Source organism: Mauremys mutica, chromosome 22 (assembly GCF_020497125.1).
Source record: "Mauremys mutica isolate MM-2020 ecotype Southern chromosome 22, ASM2049712v1, whole genome shotgun sequence".
Taxonomy (NCBI): domain Eukaryota; kingdom Metazoa; phylum Chordata; order Testudines; family Geoemydidae; genus Mauremys; species Mauremys mutica.
The window spans coordinates 20,679,928-20,697,015 of record NC_059093.1 but is presented as its reverse complement, the minus strand read 5'-3'; the positions used below and the strand labels follow the sequence as shown (position 1 = coordinate 20,697,015).

General features: G+C 48.4%; 3 non-coding genes across 3 annotated transcripts; all 3 read left to right on the top strand.

Annotated features, from left to right (window-relative positions):
* The first annotated feature begins 11,296 nt into the window (after nt 1-11,296).
* On the top strand, nt 11,297-11,369 carry TRNAR-CCU. The gene has a single exon. It is a non-coding gene; the product is annotated as a tRNA-Arg (tRNA).
* Nucleotides 11,370-13,524: 2,155 nt separating this feature from the next.
* On the top strand, nt 13,525-13,597 carry TRNAK-CUU. Its single transcript has one exon. It is a non-coding gene; the product is annotated as a tRNA-Lys (tRNA).
* A 2,504-nt stretch (nt 13,598-16,101) lies between these two features.
* TRNAK-UUU lies at nt 16,102-16,174 on the top strand. Its single transcript has one exon. It is a non-coding gene; the product is annotated as a tRNA-Lys (tRNA).
* Nucleotides 16,175-17,088: the final 914 nt, after the last annotated feature.

Sequence of the window (17,088 nt, the reverse complement as noted above, 5' to 3'; positions counted from 1 at the left end):
TTTTGTATATTGCCATTTCTGATATCTGATTTGTGTCCATTTATCCTTTTCCTTAGAGACTGTCCAGTTTGGCCGATGTACATAGCAGAGGGGCATTGCTGGCATATGATGGCATATATTACATTGGTGGACGTGCAGGTGAATGAACCGGTGATGGTGTGGCTGATCTGGTTAGGTCCTGTGATGGTGTCGCTGGTGTAGATATGTGGGCAGAGTTGGCATCGAGGTTTGTTGCATGGATTGGTTCCTGAGCTAGAGTTATTATGGTGCAGGGTGCAGTTACTGGTGAGAATATGCTTCAGGTTGGCAGGTTGTCTGTGGGCGAGGACTGGCCTGCCACCCAAGGCCTGTGAAAGTGTGGGATCATTCTCCAAGATGGGTTGTAGATCCCTGATGATGCGCTGGAGGGGTTTTAGCTGGGGACTGTATGTGATGCAAACGGATGGACATCATACCAAATGGACTAAAGGTAAAAAATCCACTGCTATCTACATACTACACAGACCACCGTGAGAGATTATGCCATACTCTGTCAAAGAAACTGAGGAACCACCTGATCAGCCTCCTATACAGCAAACAGGAAAACATCAAAAAAGAGCTCTCCAACCTGGAGACTCTCATTAATAACCAAACTTCCATACAAACGGACTTCACTAAAATAAGACAGGAGATCTACATCACTCACTTCACCTCTCTACAAAGGAAAAAGGACTGTAAGCTGTCTAAACTCCTACCTGCCACATGGGGCCACAATCGTGGTACCCCTAACCCACCCAGCAATATCGTCAATCTATCCAACCACACACTCAGCCCAGAAGAAACGTCTGTCCTATCTCGGGGACTCTCTTTCTGCCCTGCCACCCCCACCAACATGATACAGTTCTGCGGCAATCTGGAAGCCTACTTTCGCCGTCTCCAACTCAAAGAATACTTTCAGGACAACACTGAACAGCGCACTGATACACAGTTACCCTCCCACCAACAGCACAAAAAGAAGAACTCCACATGGACGCCTCCTGAGGGTCGAAATGACAGTCTGGACCTATACATTGAATGTTTCCGCCGACGTGCACAGGCAGAAATTGTGGAAAAACAACATCGCTTGCCTCATAACCTAAGTCGTGCAGAACGCAATGCCATCCACAGCCTCAGAAACCATCCTGACATTATAATCAAAGAGGCTGATAAAGGAGGTGCTGTTGTCATCATGAACAGGTCTGACTACCAAAAGGAGGCCGCCAGACAACTCTCCAACACCAAATTCTACAGGCCACTTCCCTCAGATCCCACTGAGGAATACACTAAGAAACTGAACCATCTACTCAGGACACTCCCTACACTAACACCGGAACAAATCAACATACCCTTAGAGCCCCGACCAGGGCTATTCTATCTACTGCCCAAAATCCACAAACCTGGAAATCCTGGACGCCCCATCATCTCGGGCATTGGAACTCTCACTGAAGGACTGTCTGGATATGTGGACTCTCTACTCAGACCCTATGCCACCAGCACTCCCAGCTATCTCCGTGACACCACTGATTTCCTGAGGAAACTACAATGCATTGGTGACCTTCCAGAAAACACCATCCTGGCCACCATGGATGTAGAGGCTCTCTACACCAACATCCCACACGCTGATGGAATACAAGCTGTCAGGAACATTATCCCTGATGATGCCACAGCACAACTGGTTGCTGAGCTCTGTGCCTTTATCCTCAGACACAACTATTTCAAATTTGATGACAATATATATCTCCAGATCAGTGGCACCGCTATGGGCACCCGCATGGCCCCACAATATGCCAATATTTTTATGGCTGACCTGGAACAACGCTTCCTCAGCTCCCGTCCACTCACGCCCCTTCTCTACATACGCTACATTGATGATATCTTCATCATCTGGACCCATGGGAAAGAGACTCTGGAAAAATTCCACCACGATTTCAACAGCTTCCACCCCACCATCAACCTCAGCCTGGACCAATCTACACGGGAGGTCCACTTCCTAGACACTACAGTGCAAATAATTGATGGTCACATTAACACAACCCTATACCGAAAACCTACCGACCGCTATGCCTACCTTCATGCCTCCAGCTTCCATCCCGGGCACACCACAAGATCCATTGTCTACAGCCAAGCACTGAGGTACAACCGCATCTGCTCTAACCCCACAGACAGAGACCAACACCTACAAAATCTCCACCAAGCATTCTCAAAACTACAGTACCCGCACGAGGAAATAAGGAGACAGATCAACAGAGCCAGACGTGTACCCAGAAGCCTCCTACTGCAAGACAAACCCAAGAAAGAAACCAACAGGACTCCACTGGCCATCACATACAGTCCCCAGCTAAAACCCCTCCAGCGCATCATCAGGGATCTACAACCCATCTTGGAGAATGATCCCACACTTTCACAGGCCTTGGGTGGCAGGTCAGTCCTCGCCCACAGACAACCTGCCAACCTGAAGCATATTCTCACCAGTAACTGCACCCTGCACCATAGTAACTCTAGCTCAGGAACCAATCCATGCAACAAACCTCGATGCCAACTCTGCCCACATATCTACACCAGCGACACCATCACAGGACCTAACCAGATCAGCCACACCATCACCGGTTCATTCACCTGCACGTCCACCAATGTAATATATGCCATCATATGCCAGCAATGCCCCTCTGCTATGTACATCGGCCAAACTGGACAGTCTCTAAGGAAAAGGATAAATGGACACAAATCAGATATCAGGAATGGCAATATACAAAAACCTGTAGGAGAACACTTCAACCTCCCTGGCCACACAATAGCAGATCTTAAGGTGGCCGTCCTGCAGCAAAAAAACTTCAGGACCAGACTTCAAAGAGAAACTGCTGAGCTCCAGTTCATCTGCAAATTTGACACCATCAGCTCAGGATTAAACAAAGACTGTGAATGGCTTGCCAACTACAGAACCAGTTTCTCCTCTCTTGGTTTTCACTCAACTGCTAGAACAGGGCCTCATCCTCCCTGATTGAACTAACCTCGTTATCTCTAGCTTGCTTCTTGCTTGCATATATAAACCTGCCCCTGGAAATTTCCACCACTTGCATCTGAAGAAGTGGGTATTCACCCACGAAAGCTCATGCTGCAAAACGTCTGTTAGTCTATAAGGTGCCACAGGATTCTTTGCTGCTTTTACAGATCCAGACTAACACGGCTATCCCTCTGATACTTGCTTCAGAAGGCTCTCTAGCTCAGGGGTCCCCAACGCGGTGCCCGCGGGCACCATGGTGTCTGCAGGGGCCTCTCAGTGCACCCGCATACTGGCCGGAGGACGAGCATCTGCCGAAATGCCGCCAAAATTCGGCGGCATTTTGGCACCGACGCCTCTGGATGACACCGCTAGCTGCCAACAAGCAGCAGCATCCAGAGATGTCGTCGCCGAAATGCCGCCAAATTTCGGCAGCATTTCGGTGGATGTTCGTCCACCACCACGGTCCTTCATCTGGCTCCCGCCAGACGAAAAAGGTTGGGGACCACTGCTCTAGGTTCTTGCACTTTGTCATTAGTTGCTCTTGTTTTTCTAGTTCGTTGAATTTAGTCCCACTCAGCCCGCTACCAGCTGAGTGAATGGAACCCCAAGCCAACAGCGGGTTGAGTGGCTCAGCCGGGGTCTCAGCCACCAGCCTGCTCAGCCTGCTGCCAGCCTGGGATTCCTTGGGGGTCCCCAGGCCAGCAGCGGGTGCTGAGTGGGGCCAGCGGCCAGGACCCCAGATGTTGCGTTGCATGCAGGCCGGATAAAGCACAACAACCAATATGACTGCAAGCTGAATCATTTATTGAGTACAATGCATCATATTATATAGGCTTCTCCATATTAGCAAACGTCAGACACACCAACATCACATTGCTGTTGATTGGTTCTTTGTCCGATACACACGCTTTTTACATGCATGGCCCTTTGCTTACTGGTTTCCCATTTCCCATGCAATTCATCTGATTTATGGTCTTGTTTATCACCTTGAAACCGATCCCAGCCAGGCCACCTGGCGTCTGCCTCCCCCGGGCTAGCTCCCAACTTTCTCATAACAACTTTATCTAACCCCTCTATTCTTGATGTGCTGCTGCTGTAACTTTCCACCAAGGCAGCATAGGGATGATATAACCGCACATCTCCCCCTCTTTTCTTAAAGAGACTTTTAGTAAACCTCTCCAAACTTCATTGCAAAAGGCATACAAAACAGGGCAAGCAAATAAAAAAACAAAAAACAACTCCCAACGCACTTATTCCCATATGGAGAAGAAAAATAACCCAAGTGGGCCAACCAAAGCCATTAAGCCAATTTCACAAAGGATTATAATCATGCATATGCTTATGCATATTATCCTACAATTGCTAAAGCAACGCATATACAAAATGCAAATAATCAAATAAATTCATACAATACATACCTTCAAAATTCTTACAACCATGTCCTTGCTTTCCAAAACTATTGATATGCAAATTTTAACAACAATTCTAAAATAAAAGATTTGGCCAATAAAATTTCTCTCTTACTTAAGAAAATGCATTAAACTTTAGCATATCACATTTTTCTTATATAACCAAACACTTTGTATTCTAAATTAAACAAACCCAGTATCTGCATTTTAATCCAACCCTTCTGCTTAATTTCAAATCAAACCATCTCATAAAAATATTAAACACAACAATTTTGGCTACAAAACAAACACCACAAAACAAAACATAAAACACAAAACTTAATTTTTACTCTGTTAGTAAATGCAAGGTATATTAAATGCTGTGCAGCTGGCATTAGTTTTCTTTAATTATCTAAAAAACAAAAACAGGTCTACCCTTACTGGGCAATCAATCATTACTTAAAATATCCTAATACTCTTATTAATTTTAGGCAAAATAGGGGAACATTAATACAAATGCTTTTTGGCTTGCTCTTTACTTTTAACTTCTGCATTTAAACACTAAAAAAAAATATTACCACTTACAGTGCCCTTAAAGCCTAATACAATTTTAATTACATAGCACTGTATACATTCTTTAATTAATTTAACAAAATTGTTCATAGCCAAACGATTGCAAACTAATTTCTTCGCCTAAATTTATTTCAAAAAACATTTCAAAGACACCAAAAACTTTTCTCTTTAGCATCTTTACAAAATTCAACTGCTGTTCCCTCCAGCAACCACAGAGTTAACTTTTCACTTTCCCTTAAAAATCACTTGCTTTTCCCTTAAATCACTTGCTTGTCTTCCAACAGCCACTTACCAATCCAAATCACCATTCCAAATATCCTCCTGAATATTTGAAATTCCCAAGCTTATGCTTAATTACTTCTTTCTCCCGCACACCCTCAAAAGTTTCCAACCTGTTTTCCAATCTCTCTGTCTGTTGCCTGCCCGCCTGGGCCCGATCCTTTTTCTCACTGAACCGTTCCTTTCATGGACACTAACTTATTCCACTATCAGTTTAACTAGGAGGGTGAGCTTCTTAACTAGCCCCCACCCTTCTGATATTCTTCTGTGAACAATTATCTGTACTTTCCCACCGTGGGGGCTACATTCTCATGCATATAACTTTAATTACAGCATCTGCTTTCCACCTATCTTATTTAATACTGGCTACATCTAGTATCAAGCAGCCTTACAGCTGCCAGTAATCAGCACATAACACAAGAAATTACAAAAGTCTAGTAAGGCTAACAAAAGCACTTTACATAAAGGTACTTTGGGTCACATAGGCCCAAAGCCGTCCTCCCGAGTTACCTAGATTTATGCCTGGTAACACCAACAACTTCCCCCTTTGAGAATACTCAACAAACTTTTGGCTGAGTCTTCTCAAACTTTAAAAACAAAAGCAATTAAGCTCTAGGGAGCTGGGGTTAATAATGAGGGGGTATTAGTTCCACATTTATCCTCCCCATGGACCCGGCAGGATTTGGTATGTGAGAGCCCTCACCCCCCAACCGGTCCACATGCTGGGGAGGAGCACTGCGAATGTTCACACTTCCACCCAGACAGTGTCCAGGTATGTCTCTACAACCCCAGATCAGATGGTACTCCTGATGTATCTGTAAGGGCAGTGGGCCATCCTGGTGCTTAAAATCACTCCGAATGGCCATCCGCTGGTCATTCAGGATTTTAAACGTACTAGCTCCCACTGCAATACCTTCTCAGCCTCAGTAATAGCCCATACCATCTCTGCCAGTAGCTTCTGGGTCATAAAACTAATGGCGAAAATAACATGTAACTCACCAACTCCAGTCTGTACTTGGGTTAGCGGAGCTCCAACAATAAAAAACTAAATAAGGGCAATATCATTTACAATCCAATTAGGAAGGGCAATACATACTGAAGGATTTATCCAAAACACAGGGCGCAGCCTGTAGATTAAAGCCCAAAATCCAATCAATACCACATTTCTCAGCAGGAGTCCCACAAATTTCTTCCTGCCAGTGTACAATTCTTTGTTTTTTCACCAGGGTTAGTTCTCAATGCCCTTTTAGTCAGGAATTCCTGGACTTTGGCAATGTCAATGATGTGAGTGTTTTTTCTTCTTTTCCACCACCGTCGTGGTTCAGCTCCTACGGGGGAGATTACCAAGACATCATCCTGTAGTGGTTTTGCTTCTTTTAAAAGAATCCAATGACACAATGGGGGCTGCCAGTGAACAAGGGAGAGGTTAACCAGCACGTCACCTTGTCCTTTTTTCCTGCTGCCCAGAAGCACAGTAGAGCTAGAAAAGAAAATAGGCTAATCATCAGTAGGAAAATTCTTCTGATGTGGAGGGGTCTTTTTGCAGTGAGAATCATGGGTCCAGGCAGTCAGTCTCCTGGTTCCAAGGAGTGGCAGGGCTGCTAAGGTCTTTGGGCAGCTCTTCCATACCTGTGAGAAGAGACAGCTAACACATTCCGTTAGTGCCTGGCAGGGTTTTGCAGCTCTCATAGCTTTTTGGGCCCAGTCAAGCCGCCCTTTTTCTTGGCTGTTCGCCAAGTTTTAGCTGTGAGCCGTGTCCTTGACTGGGGCCAGAAAGAATGAGATTTCTTCGGTTAACTCATTCTGTTCTTTTTCCTTCCCTCCTTGACTTCTTTTAATCTGTGCATCCTGTGTCAGAACACCCAGCTGTTGCAGCTCATACCGGAGAAGCATAACGGTTTTCCGGGCATTGTCCCAGGCTCAGACCAGCCAGCGTAGGACACCTTCTCCAGGTTCCTGCCAAAACAACTTACTTGCTTGTAGGTCCGAACGACCTCCGGGGCCACGGCACGAGCCTCTGCCTGTGCCATGCACTCCAACGTCTTCCTGTCCAGGGCTCGCTTCCAGCGGAGCACCTCCTCGTCCTGGGCCCGAAGGGTGGTTAGGAGGAGCCTCCCTAGCTCCCCCTCTTTTCTTAATAAGTGAGTCAGTGCATCAGGGGAGATCCTTTCCCCCTGTCGGTCCATGATGTGCAATAAAAACTTCTGTATTGTCTTTTCTTCAGCTGATACAGCAGTACTCATACTTAGCCAGCCGCTTTCCTGTGAGCTCAAACGCGCCTCTCTCGGACGCCCAGGAGCTGCTGTTCCACGGTACCTCCTGCCGCGGCTGTAACCCCCAGCCACTTTCCTGTGAGCTCAAACACGCCTCTCTCAGATGCCCAGGAGCTGCTTCTACCGCAGTACCTCTTGCCGCGGCTGTAATCCCCGCTTTTTCACTTCCCGGCGAACGATCCGACTTATTCGAATCGCATCATGTCGGGGTCACCATTTGTTGCGTTGCATGCGGGCCGGATAAAGCACAACAACCAATATGATTGCAAGCTGAATCATTTATTGAGTACAATGCATCATATTATATAGGCTTCTCCATATTAGCAAACGTCAGACACACCAACATCACATTGCTGCTGATTGGTTCTTTGTCCGATACACACGCTTTTTACATGCATGGCCCTTTGCTTACTGGTTTCCCATTTCCCATGCAATTCATCTGATTTATGGTCTTGTTTATCACCTTGAAACCGATCCCAGCCAGGCCACCTGGCGTCTGCCTCCCCCGGGCTAGCTCCCAACTTTCTCATAACAACTTTATCTAACCCCTCTATTCTTGATGTGCTGCTGCTGTAACTTTCCACCAAGGCAGCATAGGGATGATATAACCCCACACCCAGGTGGCAATGGGGTAGCAGCCAGAACCCCAGAGCAGTGACGGGCTGAGTGCCGCTGTGTGCCATTTAAAATCAGCTCACGTGCCGACTTTGGCACATGTGCCATAGGTTGCCAATCTCTTCTCCATACACTAGTAAGGAGATGAGCATATTACAGTTGTTGGAGGGCTCTATTTAGCAGTAACAGGCTATAGGAAAGTCAGTCAACATTTTTTGTTTCTCTGATGAAAACTGGCCCATACCCTCCCCCATACCAAACTTGTCACAAATAATTGTCAACAACTTAATTTTCTGGTTTTGGCTAAGATGTTGATTTTAAAAAATTGAAATTGAATTCAGGATTGTTAGCAAGCATTTTTGGCAAACACATTTGTTAAATGACAATCTAAATGGCAACATAGCACTGCTTTCATGCTTGGTTCACTCCCCAGCCTGCTGGTACAACAGCTGCAGTAGAAGAGGAGATAGGTGGAAAACTGCAGGACCCCAAAATCCACCGCTTGGGGTGCAGAGTGGCAACAGCAGCAGCAAACTCTCAGGTCTGATCACATGCCAATGGGCACCACCGCCAGCCCAATGACCATGGTGAAGTTAGCCCAGCCTCTGATCTCAGGGACGGGGCACCCATGGAACCACGGCAGCTCATCACTGCCAGCCCGGGGGAGAGAGGCGCTCCCCAGCTAGGGTGACCAGATCCAGATGTCCTGATTTTATAGGGCCAGTCCCGATATTTGGAGCTTTGTCTTGTATAGGCACCAATTACCCCCATCTAGGGTGATCAGACAGCAAGTGTGAAAAATCAGGATGGGTGGTGGGGGGGAATAGGAGCCTATATAAGAAAAAGTCCCAAAAATTAGGACTGTCCCTATAAAAGTGGGACATCTGCTCACCCTACCCCAACCCGCGTCCTGATTTTTCGCACATGCCATCTGGCAATTCCCAGCCCAGCCCTATGCGACCATTCCAATCCTGGCTGCCTGCGAGGAAGTGAGTTACTTTCTCTTTCATTCCTCAGCAGGCAGCCAGCCAGCTTCCCCCCCGCCCCCAGCACCTCACCCAACCCAGCCCTGGGAGAGAGAAAGGGCGGGTGCTCCATGGGGCGGGGGGGGGGGGGGACGACGAGAATGGACATTATGGGGGACAACAAAGGATACTGCCAGAGCGGTGGAGCCTGCCTCACCTCACGCCAGGGGAAAGAGTCACACTCACAGGTGAGTTCCTTCCCCCACCCCTCCTCCCTCCCCTTCCCTGAGACTTCCCAGCAGCCAATCCCCTCCCTCAGACTGTGCTGCATTCGGCTCTCTCTAGGACCCAGCAGCCCTGCTCTTATGTGCTCCACTGCTTCCCACTGCTTCCCATCTGTCCAGACTCCCAGCAGAGCGGTGCCCCCAGGCAGAGTGGTGCCCTAGGTGGCTGCCTGTTCTGCCTATGGCTAAGGATGGCCCTGGGCCTTCCCTGAGTCCCCGCATCCCCCTACTTTGTCTTTGTTCCCTGCAGGCTGCAAAAATGTCAGGGGAGGCCACCCCTCCCTTCACTCGGTGCTCCTGCTCATATCGGCCAGCTGCAGCCTCATCTCCTGGAACTCGGGCAGCTGTCGCTTGATCCGGTCGTACAGTCACACATTGACTGGCTCCCCCTGGATGCTCTTGTGGAAATCCCACAGGCGACGCTGCAGGACTTGGCACTGTTGGTTTCTTTAATGTTGTGGTGTTTCCCCAGCCGCCGGAACAAAGCTGCCAACTCCTCCGTCACCGACTCCCACCAATCCCCCTGGTTACCATAGGACCCTCTGATGCTTTCCCGTTCTGCCAACACCGCCAGGCCTCACCCCCTGCTCCTTTATCTTGCAAGCTCTGGATGTTCAGCTTCCAATATCCTGTGCCCTGGGTCAGGGAATTGCCCACATTGAGCACACGGTGAGAGCTGCGTGATCGGAACTGTCCGTTGGCACCACCCTGCACTGGGCTGTCGACGTGCTCTCCTTCACGTAAATCCGGTCAATGCGACTCCTGGTCTGTCCCCGCAGAAAGGTGTATCCCCTCTGCGGCTGGTGTGAGCTCGGGTCAGAGGAATAGGAGGCTACTGCCCACCCTCCACTGGTTCCATTACAGAGAAACATGTTCTCTAAGCCAACCTCACTACGGACCTGCGCCAGGTAGTGCTCATTGTAAAAACGTTTCCTCTCATGGTCAAGAAAACAGGACCAGTGGTTCTCAGGCCGGCTGATACAATTAAAATCCACCTCAACACCAAACAGTCCAGAGGAAGGGAGCCAGTTCCTACCATATATCTTTCCTTTCACACCTTAACATCAAGTGCCTCCTCTGGGGCCTCTGAATCCCTGCCACATTCCACATGCCCCTTCCCCAGCACTGTTGTCACTCAGCTTTGCAGAGGAGCTTTCCTCCCAAGTCCCTGCCCCATCTCCCCTCATTCTGTTCTTGCCATTTTGGGTTGACAAAGAAGTCATGTGGGAAAGGAAGCTCCCACATCCTTATAGGTCAGGTGGGCCAACTAGAGGAAGAAACCCATGCTCAGGAGCAAGCATTTGCTTTAGGTCAAGGTGCTTTTGCTCTCCCTGGGAACAAGCCACCCCTGCACAAAGAGGATGAAAGAACCTGCCAAAGCCTGGGATTGAACCAGGGACCTTTAGATTTTCATTGTAATGCTTTTCCAACTGAGCTACTTTAGCAGCTGTTTGAGAGTATTTTGGCCTGTTGCTTCTCTGTCCCGGATGTTTTGGCAGCAGTTGCACACAAAAAGGATGTCATTGTGAGTGGCCCAAGAAGACAAGACTCGCTTTTGCCTGCCTTGCTCAGCTTGACTTGCTGCCTCACCCCGTTCCTGCCCTAGTGCCCGGGTTGACCTGGTGGTGGAAGGGGATTGGGGGCCAGTGGCGCGGGGAGGAAGTTGAGCTGGACCCTGAGCTAGACTAGACCCTGGCGGTGAGAGTCTGGCCACCACCTGCCGCCCCACCCTGTTGTCCTGGCTTCCCCCACTTGGCGTCGTTTTGGGAGGGAAGTGGGGCTTCTCTTAGGTTGGTCATTTCTGTAAGGCGATTAAATGGGGTATTTGGCTTCTGAGTGAATGTGAGGAATGTGCAATTATGAGAGGGAATTTCCATCCCTCTTTCACACACAGTTAAGAGCCCCAGTGGCCTAATGGATAAGGCATTGGCTTCCTAAGCCAGGGATTGTGGGTTCAAGTCTCATCTGGGGTGAAAAACTCCTTTCTTCTTGTATATTGCAAAGAAACCTTGGTGTTATTTTCACCAAGGAAGTTGGGAGATGTTGGAACACAAAGTACTGCATCTTGGGAGCAATCCCCCAGAAATGGCATCTTCCACTTGACAAATGCTTTCTAAACCCATCAGTAGCAAACAGTTAATACTAGTGTTTGTCTGAGAATAGAGTGAAGGGAAGTGTTTACTCCGACACCTCAATGAAAGAGCAAGGCTGTTCTGAAAGAGAATGGATATGTCTGGAGGCAAAGCAGACCTTGAGAATGAGCAACAGTGTGAAAAAAAGAGGTTCAAATGTGTGTTAGGTGTCAGTTAGGTTGGTCTGACAAATTTCAAGAAAATACCAATGCTCGTAGACTGATGCAGACACTGGCTGTTTCTGATCTTTTACTGAGAGTTCATTGAGAAATATTTTCCTTAACTATGTTATGGAATATTGGGTGAGCTTTGAAGGCACCATTCCTCCTGCTTTCGCCCTTTGAGACAACGCGGCTACATGGCATGCGGCCAGTGCTCACCTTCCAGTCAACTGCTAGAGAAAACAACACAGACAGGGATGGCAGCAGGGCAGACTGGAGCTCCATGGAGATGGTGGGACCAGGTCTCATCAACGGGGAGGTGGCCACCCCAGCATGCACAAGGCTGAGCCAGCAAGTGTGGTGTGTGCTCCACGGTGCCCCTACTCACTGCACATGGTGGTGGAGGGCAGTTACTGAGTTCGGTTGGTCTGGCAAATTTAGGGCTTGGCTACACTTGCAGATGTAGAGCGCTGGGAGTGAAACCAGCCCTCAGAGACCGTAGCAGGGAAACCGCTGCCGTTTGTTCACACTGACAGCTGCAAGCGCACTGGAGTGGCCACATTAGCAGCTCTGGCAATGCCACAGAGAGCAGTGCACTGTGGTAGCTATCCCAGTGTGCAGGTGGCTGCAACGTGCTTTTCAAATGGGGGACGGGGATGGAGTGTGACAGGGAGTGTGTTGTGTGTACATGGGGGGGGGTGAGACAGTGTGTTTGGGGGGCTGAGATTGTGTCAGCATGCTGTCTTGTGTGTTCGGACAGCAGCAGACCCCCCCCTCTCATACACACTCACAACAGCAGCATTCCACACTAATGGTTGCTTTGTCCTAGAGCAGATAAGCAGCCGGCTGTCAGAAACGGAGCTTTGAAAGGGGACATCCGCATGCCTGCAGCCGATTTCAAAACAGTGACCAGAGTGGGCACTTGACTTCAGGGGATTATGGGACATTTCCTGAGGCCAATCACAGTGCAGTGATGCCCAGGCGTTTCAGCCGAGGCGCAGTGAGCTTTATGCTTCTCATGGAGGTGGATTACCAGGAGAGCTCCAGCGGCAGAGCCCAGGCGCTCCATGTGCCTTGCCAGTGTGGACACCTCAGGAGTTAAGGCTGCTTTAATGCGCTCAAACTTGCAAGTGTTGCCAAGCCCTTAGAACAGGGACAGGGGCACATTTGGAAGAGGAAAACTGCTCCACACGCTAGCCCGGGCAGCCGCCCATTTTCTTTGGCAAGTCAGGAAGGGCAAAGGCGAGACTGGAAGCACCTGGGGCTCATGCCCCAGCCTTTGTGACACCCACCCCCCAACTCCTTCCCGGGGCTCTAGCTGAAGCCAGAGCATTGGCCTGAGCAGCCAAGAAGAGGTTCCAGCCCTGAAGGGAGCAGGACTTGCAGCACAAAGTGAGCACAACCACGAGGGGACTCAAATCCTGAATCATCCGATCCACAGGGAGATGCCTTATCCTTTAGGCCACATGATGAGGGAGTCTAAGCTCTTCTTTGGAAAAGGCGGACATTGTGTTTCTCAGGTCATCTGCTGAGGGGGCCGAGACGCTCTGGGCACAAGAAGTTGAGTTCCCAGTGACACGTGAGACTTAATTCTCTGGAGCCAGGTGTAGGGTTTTGACAGGGAGGCTCAGGCTGGGGGATTGGGGTGCAGCGGACGGACCGGCTGTCTAGTTGCGGAGATTCAGTTGCACTGAGGCACAGGAGGGAGGAGAAGGAGGAATCCTGCTGACAGGCAGTGGCAGTGCAGAAAAAGAGGAAGGGTTCCTGGGACTTTTTTTGCCTCTTTTGCCTGCCTGCTCACTCTTGTGGTGAACGGTGAAGATGTTTCTCAACAAGCCCAGGTAGCTCAGTTGGTAGAGCATCAGGCTCTTAATCTGAGGGGCCAGGGTTCAAGCCCCTGTTTGGGTGCTCAGCTTTTTAAGTTGCCTTGTGTGCCAGGAGCCAAATTCTGTTCACAGTCACACAGGGATTCCCAGAAGCTGTGGCCATTTCCTGGAAAGTTTCCTTTCCTTAGCAATCAGGAGAGAGGCCACATCCACAGGATCAGGCCTAGAACATGCAGTCTCTGGCTGCCAGGAAGTGCTGTGGGCCCAGGTGCTGAGAGGGAGAGCAGCAGAGATGGGGGGAGGGGAGAGAGAGAAGCAATGACAACAGAGCACAAGTGTAAAGGGGGCATCTGGTCTGGCTATTGTAGCAAACTACCCTGGTGGAATTGGCCAGTGGAAGAATCTAAGTCCCCACTCCCTTACCCAGAGGCTGCCTGACCTCGAGGACTGTTAGGATACAGATGTTCAGGCCTGTCTGCAAAGGCCTGTACTTTAAGAATTTAGGTGTATTTTTATCACTTAGTAGTTGTGAAATCCTCCCTTCTGTATTGTTTTGTATGTTTATTTGCATGGTGGAATATAATTGGTTAAATAATCATTTTACAGTATGTTAGGATTGGTTAGTTACATTTCAGTAAAATGATTGGTTAAGGAATAGCTAAGCAGAACTCAGGTTTTACTATATAGTCTGCAGTCACTCAGGAAGGCGGGGGGAGGGGGGGAAATGGGAACAGGGACTGGGGATGGGGGAATTGGGATCATGTTTTGCTACAGGGGGAAATGGGAACAGGGGATGGGAACAGAAACAGGGACACAGGCAAGGCTCTGTGGTGTCAGAGCTGGGAAGGGGGACACTAAGGAAGGAAACTGGAATCATGCTTGCTGGACGTTCACCCCAATAAACATCGAATTGTTTGCACCTTTGGACTTCTGGTACTGTTGCTCTCTGTTCATGCGAGAAGGACCAGGGAAGTGAGAGGGTGAAGGAATAAGCCCTCTAACACTGTCATTTGTTGCTCTAGGCTCCATATGTACGTGCACATTCACATCCCACTCCTGACACAATCACTGTTTTCTATCTGACAAAATAGCCTAATTTCAACCTCTCCAGTAACATTACACCACCAACTATTTAGCATTTGTATGAGAGAAGTTGGAGGGAATTCAAACATCTTCAAAAGTGGTGCATGTAGAGCCCCTCGCTGGGTAAATTCCAAGCTCCTTACCCAGAAGAGTCTTGGCCTGGCTTGAGGGGGGCAGGCTTGGCTGGTCAATATAGAGGGGGAGGGAGAAGGGTACATTGACAGTGTAGAATGTGAGGCTCATAAGCTGTGGTTATGTGCTCTGAGAGTTATCCCCTTGCTTTCCATTTAAGGTCAGGGAGGGATATTATAACCAAGTGTTCTGGCAAAACTTTTCCCCCGGCCTGGTCAGTGAATCCTATGGTGAGAAACTTTCTGTGCATTTCAGTTTCTTGTATTGCTGGCTGGGGCCTGAGGTGCTGGAAGGAAAATGTCCATGGAAAACTTGGACATCACTGTTGTCCGAAAAAAGGCAGGTGTTAGACACAATCGCTTCTCGTATTCCCGTGGAATCTGAGTCTAGCTGAAGAATTTCTGTCTATCCTAGAGAGAATCATTCCATTGTAAATACAAATGCAATGAGATCTTCAGGTCGAGTCAGCGCCTTTTAAAAATATTTTGTGAGCAAAAAGCCATTCTTTGCCTTGTTGATAAGGACAAGAAGCCCTCTTTGCCTTTCCATTTCACATGCAAAATGAATGGAGACTTTCATTGAAAAACTTCTGGTTTTTAGGGGGAATTGAACCCAGGCCATGGTTGTTAAAACACCAGAACCCACTGCTTAAAGCACCAGGGAAGACTGTTTTTTTCTCACAGCTAGAGTTGTTTTTCTCAGCCTCCTACTTCACCAATGTCAGACTCTGAGTGCAGTTAAGCTCTGGAATAGGCTCCCAAAGGCATCTGTGGTGTCTCTGTCCTCAGAGGTTTTTAAGAACAGGTTGAACAAACCTCTGTCGAGGATACTCTGCATATACTTGGTCCCATAGACAACCTGCTCTGGCTCTATCTGCTACCTTCATCGTGTTTGGATGTAAAGGTGGGAAATGATGGGGAAATTGGCCCCTCTTTCAAGTTTAAATGTTGTAACTTCTACATCTAGACCGGGGTGGCCAACCTGAGCCAATGTAACTGCCAAACGTGCACCTTTGTATGCAACTGCTGAGTCAGTTGTGAACCTTGCTACCATTATCATTATCCCTTTGAAAGAATGATGGTGATGGACACTTGGCTCTATATCCCAGAGTGCCCTGGACGTCTACAGGCTGCATTAGCCAATCCAAGCATTTGGCACTTACAGATGGGCACCTCTGTATTGTGCCTGAGTCTTGTACAGCTATGAAAGGCTGGTAGATGCCGATATTTTCCCGTCTTTTTAACCAGCACTAATACCCAGCCAGGCCAGGGCTGGGAAGAGAGAGAGAGCAGCAGGTTTCCCCTATTGTAGCTGTCTCGCTTTTTCTTGACTAGCTTCACCTCTGCACTAACTTGTGCTTTTTGCATGTGAGCCTGGCTAGCTCAGTTGGCAGAGCATCAGACTTTTAATCTGAGGGTCCAGGGTTCAAGTCCCTGGTCAGGTGAAAAACTTCTCACTGTGATTATAAAAATCTGTCTCTCTGGAGTCTTGTTCAGTGTTACTCTTTCTCTCCAGGATTTTGCCTTTCCTAAGAAGGGCCTTTCTGTGGGGGGGATTGAAGGAGCAACTCCTTGACATCCCCTCTGTCCTTGCAGGCTGGAGGAATAAAGTCCTCTGGGCATAGAGCATGTTCCTCCCCTGCACACACACACACACACACACAGAATATTCATAAGGAATTAGAACTAGAATCCACCACTTTCCTTGGGATCTTGTTCCTGTCGTGAATCATCCTCGCTGTTGAATATTTGTGCCTTAGTTGTAATATGAATTTGTCTCTTTTCACGTTCCAGCCATTGGGTCTTCTTATGCCTTTCTCTGCTCGATTAAAGAGCCCTTTCATACCCAATCTTTTCTCTCCATTAAGGCCCTTCAACACTTCAATGAAATCACCTTTCAATCTTCTTTTGATAAGCTAAACAGGTTGAGCTCGTTCAATAGCAAAGAGCCACCAAATGTTCTGAGGGCTGGAGAAAAATGTCTTCTAGGGAAAGTGGTGGATTCTCCATCTCCTGATGTCATTTAATGAAGACTAGATGCCTTTCTGGAATGTGTTTGTCCCAAAAGTAGCTATTGTGTCATACAGGAGGCCTGTGATATGCAGGGGGTCAGATTAGATGCTCTAATGGTCTCTTCTGGCCATAAAGTCAACTAATTTCTGAAAAACTAAGTGTAGCATTGGGAGCAGCGTCTGATGTTTTCCTGTCTAGCCGGCTTGCTTCCTAGAACGAATGCTCCTTGAGTGGGGTGATCCACAGGGACTAGCTCAAACCTCCACAGTGCCTGGGCAGGGGCAGGACATTAGCACAGCAAGGGAGGGGTGTGGCAGTGACATCACAAAGGCCTTTTGCAGGACCT